Source organism: Ictidomys tridecemlineatus, chromosome 8 (assembly GCF_052094955.1).
Source record: "Ictidomys tridecemlineatus isolate mIctTri1 chromosome 8, mIctTri1.hap1, whole genome shotgun sequence".
In the NCBI taxonomy this organism is placed as follows: domain Eukaryota; kingdom Metazoa; phylum Chordata; class Mammalia; order Rodentia; family Sciuridae; genus Ictidomys; species Ictidomys tridecemlineatus.
The window spans coordinates 105,673,139-105,689,472 of record NC_135484.1 but is presented as its reverse complement, the minus strand read 5'-3'; the positions used below and the strand labels follow the sequence as shown (position 1 = coordinate 105,689,472).

General features: G+C 40.1%; 1 protein-coding gene across 1 annotated transcript in view; it reads right to left on the bottom strand.

Moving 5' to 3' along the window:
• The window catches only part of Clic5 (chloride intracellular channel 5), a 162,829-nt gene extending 152,799 nt beyond the window's left edge, over positions 1-10,030 (bottom strand). The window contains exon 1 of the mRNA XM_040282746.2: positions 9,704-10,030. The gene's annotated coding sequence lies outside the window, so the exon portion shown is untranslated. The remainder of the gene's footprint in view (positions 1-9,703) is intronic.
• Between the last annotated feature and the right edge of the window lie 6,304 nt (positions 10,031-16,334).

Here is a 16,334-nt window from a genome sequence, read left to right as displayed (position 1 = left end):
CAATAACAAAAGAATGAAATCCTGACATCTGTAATGAAATGGATGAATCTTGGACATTATGCTGTGTGAACGATGACAGACATACAGACATTAAAGAGTAGACAGCAATTAGTCCAAATAATTACGTCCACTTAAAACTATACCCAAAAGTATATGGTTTCTAATAATTCTTTCTAGTAGTGGGGCAAAAGGACCACTTCTAGAGCCCATGGACAAGGAAAATCCTACTTAACAGCTGCCTAAGACTTCTTCCTCTAGAACTGTCACTAAGTTACGGGAATTGAATCCAACCCAATGTTCTCTGGAGCACTGGCAGACTGGACCAGCCAGGCAGCCAGGATCCTACACTGACCTCACAGTGCCAGCAATGTCCTGACCTCCAATGCCAACAGGTACCCACCTTCAATCGTGTAATTACTAAGTGTTCGGGGCACCGCACACCGGCTATGTAGCTCAGACACCATCTGCCCTCCCCATTCCTCACGCACTTGGGTAAATATGCCTTAAGTGTCAGTTTCATGGCTTTATTTCTCACCTATTTCTCTGAAGCTGGGTCCATCCAGATATCACCCAAACACAAAAATTCCATTTTTTTTTCAGTTTCTAATTTAAACAATTCACTTACATCTAAAAATTCCACAAAGGAAGTAGCTTCAATGGACATTTTAGGAGGTCATGGGAAGCAGTCACATCACGTGGCACCTGTTCCCTGCTCACACCCTCCTTCTTACTCCTCTCTTCTCAGTTCCTCTTTCCTTCCACCCTCAGAGGAGCCATCCGTTCTCCAAGTTTCTCCTATCGACTGTTTTGCAGAACAGGTGCACTCACGTTTGGTTAGAACTTGGGGTCTCCTCACCTCCCTCCCACACAGGGTTCTCCGTGAGTGTCTTCAGAACACACACGTCACCCTCTCTGAAGAGAATTCTGATGGACACCACGCTCCCCATCTCGTTGCTTTTATGTTTTGATTTGGCAACTCTGATGAGATTTGGGGGAATCTGTTCAACCAGTGATCATGAACTTCCAAACAAAGGAAGCGTCTCTGAACTGTTTTATCTAAGCTCAACTCACAGAGGAAATGGGCCTGGCCAGTGCACCTCAGACTCTGGGAGCAGCCCTGGGTTGCTCTGTCTGGATGGCCCTCCTCAGGTCATTGCACCAGTGGTTTGCAGAGACAGGGAAAGGAGGATGAGGATATGTCAGAAAGAATAAATGAGAAGGTCTTAGAATCATTCAAGGTGAGGATTGCTCTAGGCCTCGGTTTGCACTGAAGTTCAAATATTTGACTTTGACTAGGAATGCCCAGTTGAGTTTAATATCAGTTCATTCAAGTCAATCTGAAAGGCATCAAACCACAGACTCCTAGAATCAGAAGAGACAGAGGCCATATCCAACAATAGGCTCTGGCATGATTGACTGGACCCAGCTGAATTTGGTTACCTGTGACTTAAAGCATGATTCTGACCTGAAGTAGCTAGGTGAGCCATGTGAGCTTCAGGGAAATCAGCACAACCAGTTGGCCTCAGAGGGGCAAGAAAACGGTGACAGAAGGCCCGTGAACATAAGTTATTTTAAGGACAAGTTCCAGTGCCAATACCTGATCTTGTTTTTCTGACTTCTTCACCCCCACTTCTGCCCTCCCCTCATGGATGCTTCTTCCCTCTCAGGAGCCACTCAATTTCAACAAGTTTGTTGGGTTACCGTCTTAGCAATATTTTCATTTTAAACAATGCAAAATCTAATCAATGGAATGAATGGTTAATGGTCAAAACTCATTTCCCAACTCCAAAGAAGATCTATTTCTCAACTCTGTCTTCCCTACTTATTCTCACTTGTCCTATAGGTAAAATAATAGTAACAGTTTGTGATGTTGGAGGATTTACTTAAACAATGCAGGTAACAACCTTGTGGCTATGCCTGGATGCTTTTGATCGGTACTGCCACCACTGCTATTAGAATTTATCCCTCAGATAGCAATATGAATCCTTCTGTTGTCTTTTTTTTGAGAAATAATCAAACATTCTAGGTGCATCTAAATATGTTATATCTGAGAATATACAGATTTTAAAAGCTGTAAGATTCACCCTAAACCTCAGAAGTTTAAAATCTGATTGTATAAAATACAATGCTCAAGCAAGAGAAGTTAATTGACAAAATGAAGTATTATGTTCATTGACAAATAAGTTGACTAATCTTGGGACCATAATTTTTTGAGAGAGGGAAAGGACACTCTAGGCTGAGGATGAGGAGTAGTGACAGATGTGTCCTAGGTGGTAGGTGAGATCTGGATAAGTGGAGAAGATAATAGCAGAATTGAGAATTCACCATGATATGGGCTGTCACCTAACTTGAAGGGAAGATGCAGATTGTAGGAGGAATTAGAAGAGATGACAGTATAGGGTTATAGACTATGCTATATAGGTTATAGACTATGCTGACCTTGAATGCCAGGACCACGGAGCTGAATTTTATGCTCATGGGATAACATTGAGGATGAGCAGACACAGAATGAAGGAAATGGTTCAATTTCACAATCATTTAAATTCCAGCTGGATTGAAGACAGAGACGGGTGTTCAGAGAAAACCATTTCCAGTAGCTGGTGTTGGTCTACTGGCCATTGCAACACTGAAACCCACATTTCAGTTTGTGCACAGGGAGAGGACTTGTATGAGCCCTCTGGGCACCATGGGTCTGCTGGGTCACTGTGGTCACTACACATGTCCTTCTCCATCTATTCCCCCTGACACTCTCTCCTCCAGTGCTATCAAAATTCCATTCCCAGCCACTTGCTGTGTGTTCTTCACTTACACAACCCTGATTAGCTGTTCCCACATTCTGAATGTCATTCTTCATGATTCTGACTCTCCAATATAACTCATTTTAGGTATCTCTCCAGAAATATCTTCTTGACTAAGATCCCCAAATTTAACTACACTTTCTTTCTTCACAAATTTCAAATAGTCACCCATACCTCCATCGACGGGCCCACCTCAGTGCTGTTGTACAATATATACGTGTGTGGAAGGTCCTAGAGGAGTAAGTAGTAGCCATCAGTGATAATTTATTACTCAGAGAATATGAAGAAAGGAAAGAGAAAGAGGGGAACATTACAGTGCAGAGGAGAAAAATGGGACCCTCTTCTGTCAAGCATGGATGAATTTCTCGGAACATGTCCCCACTATTGATACATGATTATATATGATTTTGAGTTTCTTGGGTTCCTGTTGTATATCTAAGGTGTATGTATTTTTATATTTAACAGTCTAAAACCAAATCTTTTTTTTTTCAAACAAAAGAGAGCTTTGTTTGGCCAGGGACTGCTAAGAGCAAATCTTATACTAAGATTTTTTTTTCTGATTATACAGGTAATTCATGCTCAATATAAAAAAGGTAAGAAAAACCGTCTGTAATTCTACTCTCCAAAGGTAATTATGTTAACATTTCCTTGCTCTTTTTAAATATTTGTATGTACATGTATATTCACATATTTATTATACATATTGCTAATTTGGAATTGTGTATTTCACTATATTTTTAAAAAGATAACATGATATCTGTGAAATTTAAGCATATTTTACAAGGCCAGCAAATAGTAAATACTTAAATATTAGCTGGTATAATTGCAGATCTAGAAGTCACAAAGATATCTTTATTGTTGAGCAAAATAAATTTTTAAAAATTCAACTTTAAAGTTACATAAGAGATTGGTTCAACAAATCTGGCAATAAATGGGAAACTCTTTCATTGTCCTTACCTCCGTGCATTGCCCAGGTTGTGACCTGTGGCTCTTAAGAGAACAGAGGTAATTAATACAGTGGTGAGGAGCTTGCTTCATGTTTTGCATGGTGTCTTCAGGTGATGAAAGATTTCCTTCTAAATTCCCCTTTCAGCAGATAGCATACTCAGTTGATGTGCACATACTGAACTTCCGGTTGGATTCTGCTTTACATTTGGGAGTGGAGTAGACAAACCAAGGGGGCAGAGAGGACAAATTATGGAATCATGGGATGGAAAAATTAAAAAGATTCCAGGATTATTGAGATGTTTCTTGTTTAATAAAAATCAAGAGGATGGAAGCAGAATGAACTGCATATTGTTTTAGTGACATGAGACATGGAGTAGGGGAAACTTTGGTCCCAAGGAACTTGGGCTTACATGTAGACTCTGCCACGTTCTGGGGGATTTGGGGCAAGGTCCTCTAAACTTCCCAAGTCTTGGTTTCCTTGTTTGTAAAAAGGAAGTAGCTTCCTCAAAGCTTTGGTGAAAAGAGTAATTGAAAAACTGTAAAGCCTTGAGGCCTGGAAGATTATATAGGCATGCTCAGTATTAGTTTCTCACAGGTAACTTATTTCTTAATCCATTTGAGAGTTCAGAATGAAGAGATTCTGGAGAGAAAAAAAAAGCAATATAGAAGTAATATAAGTAGTCACAACATATTAGCATGTTAATGAAACTTTGTTCTATTTCATATTACAATTATGCATTTGGGGAGTTATTTTCTTCTAAAACCCCAATACCTATTCTAAATCATAATTGCATTTCCATTTTGCTGTAGTTTCAATCAAAAAACATTTACTGACAGTATTTTAAAAATGATTTTCACAGAGTGCTCCCAGTAAGTTGGGTATTATTGAATCCGTCTTAAGATAAAAGCCAGGGCTCAGAATGCCTTCATGATCCTTGAAGCGCTAATAATAATGTCACCCTCACAGCTGACATTGGGCTTAGACTGTTAAGGTTTGCTGCCATCGTTTTTCAAAAAGCTTAAATTTTGCTTTGCAGAAATAGGTCTGTAGAATCAGGAAGATACAAAATGTCTGTAATTAGGCAAGAATCATAATGACCTTTTGTTAAAATCAAAGGCAAACAGTTACAGCATGCAAGATGCCATCAAATTCAAAATTATCTTCGGGACTGTAAACCTGAATGTTTCTGCATTCGTGGAACACCAGGGGGCACTGTTGCCCATTCTCAGTGCTGTTTTCCTTAGGTATCAGCTAGCGCTAGTCAAATGTTGAAATTCACAGATTCATGGTGTTCTGATGGCCTTCCCCCCTCCCCCGCCTCCGCCATTTCTCAATTATTTTGCTTCAAGGATAGGTGCCTCGAATTCTAAACATATACTGAAAATATTTTGTCTGTGTCACTTTAATTCCTTAAAGGGAAAGGCTTATTCCCCCCCCCTTTTTTTTAAACCTTTGGGGTTCATATAACAACTCTTACATTTAATTTTTTATTTTTTTTTAAGATTAACAAGCAAAGTTGTATATATTTATGGTACCCAACATGGCACTTTCATACATGTGTCCATTATGGAATAGCCAAATCAAGCCACTTAGCACATTCCTTATCTTATATGTCTATTCTATCTATTCTCTCGGTAATTTTGTATATATAACATATCATTATTATCAACTATGGTCACCATGATGTACAATGGTTTTCTGAACTTATATCTCCTTTCGAATGAAATTCTATCTTTTGACCAGCATCTCTTCAAACCATGGCTTTCCATTCAACTTTTTAAGACTCCATATAAAAGTGAGATCAGGTGATATTTGACTTTCTGTGACCCTCTTATTTCACTTAGCCGAATGCTCTTCAGGTTCATTCATGTTTTTGCAAAAGGCAAGATTTCCTTTTAAAAAGCTGAGTGGTGTTCCATTGTGTATACATACACAGTTTCTTAATTCATTTCATCTCTTGATGGAAACTGGTAGATTTTATATCTTGGCTGCTGTGAATGATGATGCATTGATAGTGACAGCGCAGGTATTTCTTTGGCATACTTATTTCATAACCTTGGAATACACATCCAATAATGGGATTTCTGGATCATATAGTAGAGTTTTTAACTTTTTTTTGAGGAAACTCAGTACTACTTTCCATGATGGCCATACTAATTTACATTTCTACCAATGGTGCTCAAGGGGTTCTCTTTTCTCCACATCCTTGTCAGCACTTTTATCTTTGTATTTTTGAAAATAGGCATTTTAACAGATCTTGGGTTACACCTCTTATATTTTAAAAATAAAAGGGAAAAGGAGTTGAACCTGGAGGTACACATCTTTAGTTCCAGTGACTTGGGAGGATGAGGCAGGAGGATCGCAAGTTCAAAGTCAGACTCAGCAACTTAGGGAGGCCCTAAGCAGCTTAGTGAAACTATATCTCTAAAGAAAACATATAAAGGCTGGTGATGGGGCTCAATTGTTAATCACACCTGAGTTCAGTCCCTGGTACAAAAGGGGAAAAAAAGCAGGGAAGGGGTGATGGAAAGCAGCTCATGAGGAACATTCAGTCATCACAGGATCTGTCTAAAGGAATCAGTTTTTGTATCTTATACCCGAGGAAATGTTGTTTCAGATAAAGGAAGTGGCCCAAGGTCAGGCAGTGGCCCAAGGTCAGGCAGACAGTAAACAAAGAAGCCAGCACTAAACTCAAATTTGAATGGAGACCCACAGCTTTTCATTTTTCACTTTTTGATCACTTGATTTCCTAGGGCAAACTATTATTAACTTCTAATGATGTCTTCTTAGACTTGGTCCAAAACCAAAAACAATCAGGAATAAGTATATTTTAACAATGCCAATTTCAAAAATCTTTTACAATCCATCTAGAGTTTCTGTATTTTTTTCTCCTTAATGATATTCCCCCTAAAGTCAATCTACAAACTAGCTTTGAATATATATATTTTCCTGTCCTGCTTCATTTTATTTCCTAAAGTAAAAAATACCCATTAAATTTTAACACCAGCAAATCTGGGGTGAGTTCTGGGACTCTGCATTTATCATGTGTGCCCTGAAGATACTACTGATACATGAACCACACTCTGAGTAACAAGAATTTTATATACTTTGTATGATATTTTGCCCACCACAGATGCTAACTCTCATATAATAGAAATTATAAAGTAAAATGTAAATGAAAATGACAGTGATATTTTAGCCCAATAGGGCTAAAATATTTAGGACTTATAGCAGCAAGTGTTGGTAAGGATGTTTGAGTGCCTAGATTCTCATAAACTTTTGTTTGATAGGGATGTAAAATGGTGGAACTACCTTGTGAAAAGATCTGGTAGGGTTTTGGTCTTCCTTTTTTTTTTTTTTTTAATTAACAAATCCCTACCCCATAGGATCTAGCAGTTCCTCCCCTAGTTATTTACCAAACAAAAATAAAATCACTAGTCCATAGAAAGACCTGTATGAGAATGTTCATAACATCTTTCTTCATAAGAGCCCCCAAATGAAAATAACACAGATGTCTATTACTGGTAAATGCATAAATATGCTGTGGTCTATCTATAGCACACAATTCTGGCTCCTGATTCTATACCTTGTAAGATTGGCTCAGGTTCTCTCATGAGATTGCATTATGTAGGGCAGGGTTACATCCAGGTTCCCCTGTGGCTGCAGAATCTGCTTCCAGGATGATGTAATCATATTGCTGTTTGCAGAAGACCTCAGATTCTTGCCAGGTAATCATCTCCACAGTTCTGCTTTAGTGTTCTTATGTCATGGCTGCTGACTTCTATTACATGAGTGATCTGAGAGAGAGAAGTACTGTGGCTCAGGTTGACTGCAAGCTATCTCCAGTCCTACCTTGAAGATCAAAGGCTCTTGATAAAAAGTATGAACTACTGATACATGGCAACATGGATGAACCTCAAATATGTTATGTGGAGGGAATCAAGCAGAAACAAAAGAATACTTACTATGTGATTATATTTTTATATGAAGCTATAGAAGGTGAAAGAAATCTGTAATTTCCGAGAAGTCCTAACAGAGTTGTGTGGGGACACAGGTAGACAAGATTGCTTAGAAGGTTCGTGGGGGAAACTTGTGGGAGAATGGAATATTATTTATCTTGATAGGCTCATGGGTTACTCAAAGAATATAACCTTTAAGATGCATATATTTCATTCTTTTCAAATTTTATTTAACAAGAAAAGGAACCCTAAACAAATCCTCAACTGTCATTAAGACATGCTGCCAAAATATTTAGAGATGAAGTGCACTCATTTCTATAATGGGCATCAAAATGTGCTAAGAAAATAAGGTAAACTGATGAATGGAGAGCTGGATAGGTAGATAAAACAAACAGAGTAAATGCTAATTGTGGAATTTAGATGGTGGGCATAGGTGTATTCATCCGATTTTCTGTAGACTTGAAAAATTTCATAAGATGATGTTTAAAAGAAAAAAAAATAACAGTGAGGGAACATTTCTTCCTATATAGGTAGCACTGACCCTGGCTTGGGGAGGTACCTTTGATGTACAGTTGGAGAGGTAACAGACACACTATGCTGCCTTTCACCTGTGCTGAGAAAGAAAGAAAAAAAAAAAAACAAAAAACAAGTGCTCTAGGCAGATTGAAAGCAATCATAAAAAAAAAATGGCACAGGCCAGAGAATAATGGCTTTTGCTGGCAGAAAACACATATCAGCATGGACTGAGGCTGTCAGTGGCATCTGGAGTGGTTAAAAGTACAAGGGAAACACTCCCAAACCTGTATTTCTCCATTCCAGTCCCGTGATTCCCAAGGACCCTAATGAAACCTCCTCATGGTAAGATTCGACACATGTTGACATCTTTTACTTAGAAATGCCTGAAATTCTCTTATAAAATCTAACTCTCTGACGGCATTTTAATAGTTTGTGTCACTATGACCACAAGACCTGACAAGAACAACTTGGAGGAGGAAAAGTTTATTTTGGCTCACCATTTTAGAGCTTCAGTCCAAGGTTGGTGGAGTCCATTACCTGGAGCCTGAGATGAGGCAGAACATCATGGTGGAAGAGTGTGGTGGAGGAAAGTTATTCAATTCATGACATCCAGGAAGCAGAGAGAGAACTGCTTTCACCAGGAACAAAACCTAAACCCCAAAGGCATGCCCCCAGTGACCTATTCCTCCAGCCAAAACCTACCTTTGTATAGTTACCACCCAATTAATCCATTCAAGCTGACGAATCCATATTAGCTCTCATAATATGATCATTCCCCTTCTGAATATTCTTGCATTATTTCACACGTGAACTTTTGGGGGACACCTTATATCCAAACCATAATAATTTAACCCATGATTTTTCTATTTTTTTTTCTGCTAGGTTAATCTGAAATGTAAACTTTTCTGTTAATTGAATTCAAGTGAAAACCACAGATAAGTTATTGCATGATTTCATAATAGATCATCTTACGGGAATCTCAAAGCTAGCTGTTTAGAATCCCCTGGGAGCTTTTAAAATGCAACTATTATGGCCTACCCTCAGACAATTGGTCAATATTGGAGGGTGAGTAGACAGGGGGCCTGGGAATCTCTATTTTTAAAATTCTCCCCTGGTGATTTGATCTAGTTATGTCACATAACTAGAACTTCAATTTCTAAAGTTAAAAAAAATCTTCAAAGAAAATACTGTTTTGCTTTAAAAATGATATTAAGGCAATGTTTTTTCAGGTTTGTGTGAATCTTTTTATTCCACTTCTTAGAAGTTCTTACCAAAGTGCGATGGGTCAATACATTCATAAAAAATTAAAATGAATTTCAGTTTCAGATTTCCAGAAACAGTAAGTCTCATTGGAATGAGTTACTTTAATCTTATTGAATCTTATTCAAATTGAAACAAAAATGCTACTAGTAAATGAAAACACTACTAGTTTCCCAAATTCTGACACATATATATATGTCCAGTCAGCATGGCCAGCTTACCTCATAGGAAGGCTAAGGATGGGCTTAGGGTTGACACCAAAATATTTTCTTAGAAAAAGCTTCATATTTGATATTCCAAAAGTAGCACTGAAGAAGTCATTATGGTACGAGGAAAAAAAATCAGAATTATGTTGACATTTCTTCCACTTGTTCTGGTGGTGGGAAGTAGTAGGAACCACAGCATTTGCAAGTATTAGGGCCATGGAAGGTCTTTACAGCCTGGTCAAGGACTGGGAGGTGCCTCTGCACGGAGAACATCAACTTTACTTCCCTTCTGCTCCCCAGGCTCCATGTCCTTGCCCAGTGTCCAGATGATTAGAAAGTCAAAGTACGCTGGGAGCGGAGGGGGCTTGTGCCTGGTCCAGAGGGCTGGGCACTGTGGATTTGATTGAGAACAATGTGCTGATTGTTTTTTGTTTGCTAAGTGGGGCCTGGTGCCAGTGCAGAGCTGACTGGCCCTAAGAAGCTTTGAGATCCCAGTGATCAAGTATGGGGCACCGACACAGGCTGTTTTCTTTACTTACTGCCAGGGTGGGTGGAGGTGGAAGCAAAGGAAGGGCATAACAGATGATTTGAAACAGGGAGGAACTTACTGGGCAGGTTCTACCCCATGTTTTAGGTTTCAGAGTTTATTTCAGTAGAGGAAGTGACTGAGTTTATTTTATTTAGAGAAAGGCTAAAAGTCAGGGCAACAACCGATTGAAACACAAAATTTGTGAAGAAGGTAGAGAATTCATCCCACTACATGTACAGACTTTCCCCGGGAGGAGGAGTCTTGCTGAAATGTTCGACTCTGCATGGAGTTCAGGATGTTTCACCTCCAACAAGGAGGAGGGCTGGGGAAATGACCTGAACATATTTTCAGGAATATCGTGGAACAATCTTATCAGCTGAGCCTCCGCAGCAGCTGAGAAGGACAGAAAGCCTCCGGAAGGCAGCCTCCCTTGAAACAGGACTTTCGGGAAAGAAGGGTAATCCGCTATGCACTGTTGAGGTGAAACATTGTATAGCTGTTGGTTTCCTGGTGAAAGATAATCTAGGTAAAAGAAAACACGATTTTTACAAATGCACACACATAGCTTTGTCAGGAGCAGGATTTCTGAGTGGTGGCAAAATGGTGGAAGAATTTTACTTCCTTTTTTTACACATTCAGCCTTATGCATGTATTTACAATTCAGGGAAAGTATGAATTAGGGGTGGCTGTGTGGATCCACTGGCCTTATCTGTGCCCTATCTCCATGGAGAGAGGGAAAGGGGGAAATTATTAAACTGAACATTCTCTCTTTAACATGACCGGCAGAATAGGAATCCTTTTCCTAACATTTTGTCCACAGAGTCTTCTACAAAGATGGTGAGATTGATATCTCAAGAAAAACATGCAACGTTTCCCTGTGGCTATTTAAAATTCATAAGACAATACAAAACAGAGCTGAGACCGCCCTTCTGCTGCTCTGAAAATTTGGCTCTAGTTTTATTTTGCTGGAAATCATTTTATTTGGGTCCCATTCTTCGTTCTCCAAAGATACCAGGCTGAAGTAGGCCATGAGATATGTATCAGTTTGTTAACTCATCCCAAATGGTTCCAGTCATTCATTGTCTCTCTTTGACCTTTTACCTTGTTTCAATCTCCAGTCACTTGGTTAGGGCTGCACTGCATGGAAATATCAAGTAACCAGGAAAAAGCAAAACCAAAACCAAACAAGAACTGTGAGTTAGTTGGGACTGGTATCATTGTCCTTACTTCTATTTTGAAGATGAGAAAACTGAGATACGGAAAGTTTCTGGAATCTGTTCTGAGTTTTGCAGTTTCCTGACTTTGCCCTAAGGCTACTTACACCATGGTGGTGGCAGAGGGTGGCTGGTGATACCATCTACACTGGCATAGGCTGCAAGAACTCCCTTACCTGTGCTAAGATTTACACCCATTCTGGCCTGCCAACGCATAGCAGCAACAATTTACTGGGGACCCAAGGGAACTGGTGCTACTCATGAACAATTACTTTATTGATTTTTAAAAATAATTTTTAAAGGCTTTTTATTTTAAATTATATAAGAATGGGGCTGAAGGTGTAGTTCTCTGGTAGAGTGCCTGCCTAGCATGCACAAGGTCCTGTGTTCCATCCCAGCAGTACATCAATACATAAATTAATCAAGAAACACATAAGTGAATTCACGATATAAGAAATATAGTGATATGAAAGAATGTAAATTTCTCTCTGTGCCTCCCCAAGACACAAGTTTTACTTGCCTTCCTGTAGGAAACCACCATCACTGGCATTGTCTGGCAAAACATTTGTCAAATGGTTGCTATGGGCCAGCGACTGCTAAATGCCTCCTGTTCTTCCAGTTCTTTCCAGTTTAATGTTCCATAAATATGTGGGTCTAATCTCAGGGACTGGGCTAGGCTAGTTCATAAGGAGGACAATTCAAGGTCAGAGGAATGGCAAAGTGGTTTGACAACAAGGGCAACTGAAACAGCCGGGTTGTTAGGACAGGCTTCATCAAGCATCAGGTGTCTATGACCACATCCCAGTCAGTCTTGTCCTCCACCTCTCAATCCATCTTTCACCATAGACAGACCCCTTACCTTGTTCTCTAGAACTAAAGCTGGCATGAAGAAGGGGGTGGGTTGATGAGCTCTTTCGTAGCACTCTGTACCTCAATGTCAAGTGAACCTTGCTTTTGGTCTAGGTCTAAACTTGATCCTTGCCAATGTCTCGGCTTGGCACTGAATCACGAGCCACTCACAGCTTTGTAGATTCAAACAGCAATTCTTTATTCCCGAACTCACACTGGCCTCTACAAACACGTTCTGGGGAAATCCAAGTTCTCCCAGCCCAATTCGCCTACTCCACGAGGCTTTTTTCCAAATTCCATTTGAATCTCACGAGAACACAGCGGGGAACTCAGGCAGCAGGCACGCCCTACTCCCAGCAGGAATAACCTTCAACCTGCAACTTCCCTAAACCCAGATTATCTTAAACCCGAACGCCCTAAACCCAGATTGTCTTAAACTCGATACTTCCTAAAACCTGCAGGATACACCCTAATCCTGGATCCACCCTGGTCCTTGAGCAGGGTCACCTTTCTCAAAGACACATGCAATGTCCAAGGCAAGTTTATTTAACATGGGGTACGCTGGCAAGGAAATATCGATGCATCATTCCTACTTGGCAATGGCCCTCAGCAGATCCTGGTTTTTACAGTGGATCTCCCAGGAGCCAAACATGATTTTTAAATCCTAAATCTGACTCCTGGGCCCATCACATGTTACTTTCCTGGTAAAATGCTCAGCCCATCAGATCCTGTGAAGTGGTGGCCTGATTGGCTCTCCTGTCCCCTGCCCTTACATCCTGGCCTAAGCACCGGAACCTGAGTGTGTGGTGGACCTCCCTAGCACAGGACTCTTCCTTCTGCCATCTGAAACTCATCTCTTTGGTGCTTTCTCTCCATTGTGAACAGATCCAGGTAACTAGCTAAGTCCTGAAATATGGCTGGTCACACCAGCAGGAAAGAAATGTGTGGCCAAGACACGTGCTGTCAGTTACCTGTGCACATCAGTTGACATCACAGGCACAGTGGCAGAGGTCCATGGTCCAGAACACTTGTTTGAGAGCTGGGAAAGGAGCTTAGGTCACTGGTGACCTCTTGGGTCTTTCTGTGCATACCCTATAGCCTGGGTACTGGCCACGGTAAGAGTGTCAGCTGACCACCCATGTTGCTGGTGGTATTTTTCTTCTCCATCTGTCCAATGTGCTCCACGTATGCTATTGTAGGACAAGTGGGAGTGGCACCCTGGGACCAGAGAGAGCTACCAGCTGGGAAGCAACTTCAAAGAGCTTCAATCCTAAAATTTGCCTTAAGATGAATAATACTATCCTGACAGGGGATAGAAATAGATTAGAAAACCTGCCCTACACTCTCCTGGGATGCCTGAATATTGATGAGGATCCCTAAAGTCTTCCTTCTTGTCCTAACCATTAGATATTTTAGCACCATTGTCACAGAACACTGAACTATGATTACTTAAACAGAGGCAAAGGCAAGTAAAGGGAGGAGAAAGGAACTCAGCACTTGGAATGGAAACCTGGGAAGAGGTCCCAGGTCTGACAGTCTCAAGCTGTGATCATGAGCGAGCCCTTCTCCAGGCCTCACAGCTCACCTGGACATCCTTAAGTGAGATGGATTTCCATACTTTCTAAGGTACTTTCCAGTTTTAACATTTGATGAGTCTGTTTTCCTCCACTACTGAAATAGGAGAAACCACTTTCATTTTTACGCAAGCCACTCTGCGATGTTATTAAGAGCAGGAAAGTATCTATTAATACACCTACTCAAGATGATATTTCTCTCCACACCATCCTGGCATTTGCATGGTGATAACTGTCTAGATGGCTAATACAAAGTGCACAGGGAATAAACCTTACATTGTTCTTCTTTTGTGGTTGAGCAGAGTTCATATGCGTAGTAGACTTTCGATAATATACTCCATGAACAGATTTGGATGCAAATACCCTATCTTTTCCCACCTCACTCACCATGGAACAAAGAATACCCTGTAGAAGCTTCAGAGGTTAGAAATACTTCTTGTAGAAGAAAAAAAAAATCTCTGTGCTCAACTAATTGACCCAGGGTCTACATGGGGCCTGTGCCTAGCTACTAAGTGAACAGGAATGTGTTTGAATGGAAGATACTTGGGTTATGAGATGGTTTCCACCACTTGGGAAGTTTATAGAATACCCAAGGGGCATGTACAGCAAGCCTCAGAAAGCCATTCAAAGGAGCCAGCTAACCTGACAGCTTTATAATGTTCTCAGATTCAGAACTAAGTAGGCAATTAAAGCTTTTTCCATGTGAAATGCAGCATTGAATTAAATCACCTCTGAGCTCCTTTTTGGCTTTAACTTTCTTCAGTCATGGTAAGCTTCAAGACCCTAAGAGATAATTACTGTGTACACCTAAGAGAAAGAGATGGAGAGAGGTGATAGGAGGAGAAACTCATATCCTGAGTTATTTTAATGTTTTCTGCTTCTTCACTTGCAAATTGATTCTGGCCATCTTCAAAGTATAGATTGAAAAGAAAAGCTTAACAGAAGAGCTTCAAGTGATGTTGAACATCTGAATTGAGTCTTTTCAGCATGATGTTAAGTACATGATGGAGAAGTCCTATTTTAAAATGTGTTTATATGAAACTTCACCTTATTCCAGAAGAGATTTAGGTGATATAAACTGAAAGTAAAAATCAAAAAAGCAAGAAAAGCAAAGTTGGGACAAACTCCAACAAAGATGTCATGTAACAGATCAGTGATATTATGGCGAGTTCCCCGTCCCGAAGCCACATATTCAAGTATAGCATGAAATATGCAGCCTAGCTATAGGATTTCTCTCTCCTTCAGTTTGCTCAACAATTTCTCAAAGTATTCTGTCACTGGAGCATGTCCCTTGTGAGCATCACACATCATTCTGAGGATGATTAACAGATTTTTCCATCTTATAAGGGGATTGATAGAAAATTGAAAGGATTCACTAATTCTCCCAAATGAAATAGTTTGGGCAGAGTTCATAATTAGGACCTTTAAACAAAAAAAATGGGCTTTTGAAAATTATATATCATTTTTCCTGTATGACTTTAAAAATTTAAATAAGCATCTATCTTTGAGTGCCTTAAAGGTACTTCTTCCTGAAAAGAGCATTAATTAGCACAAATTCTATCCCCATAATTTTGTTTTTATGAAATTTTAGTTTTCATATCCTGAGTTATTTTTTTTAAAGAAAGAGTGAGAGAGGGGAGAGAGAGAGAGAGAGAGAGAGAGAGAGAGAGAGAGAGAGAGAGAATTTTTTTTTAATATTTATTTCTTAGTTCTCGGCGGACACAACATTTTTTGTTGGTATGTGGTGCTGAGGATCGAACCCGGGCTGCACGCATGCCAGACGAGCACGCTACCGCCTGAGCCACATTCCCAGCCCCTCCTGAGTTATTTTTTATTTATGTTTTCTGCTTCTTCATTTGCAAATTGTTTCTGGCCATCTTCAAAGTATAGATTGAAAAGAAAAGGTTAACAAAAGAGCTTGTAGGGCTCATTTACCAAGACAAATTCCATTTAAGCAGAGATTTAAGGAATATAGGGAATGAGACATGTAAAAGTTTGTGAAGAAGGTGATTCAGCAGTGGGCTTAGGGCGAAGGTTTTGAAGCAGGAAAGAACTTCAAATTTTGAGAAATAAAAAATAAGGAGGAGAACAGTTTGTCCAGCACAATGTGTGTGAGGAAGTGAGTTGGAAACTGAGGTCTGAGGAATACTCAGGGGTTAGATGATATAGGCATCAAAAATAGGGAGTCTAGAGTAATCCTGAAGATGAGGAGTGATCAATTGCCAGGGGTAGGGGGTGTGGGGATGGGGCTGAGCAGCTTAGCTACAAGAAGTGATTTTCTATTGGAAAAGTTCTGTCTGGCTGCTGGAGACCAGGCAGTAGGAGCATGGAGCTGTAGCAAGTGACTCTAAAGAACATCTGAACCTGTGGCTAAAAGGCTGGGTGCAGTGGTGTATGCCTGTAATCTCAGTAACTAGGGAGGCTGAGGCAGGAGAATCATGAGTTCAAAGCCAACCTTAGCAAAAGCGAGGTGCTAAGCA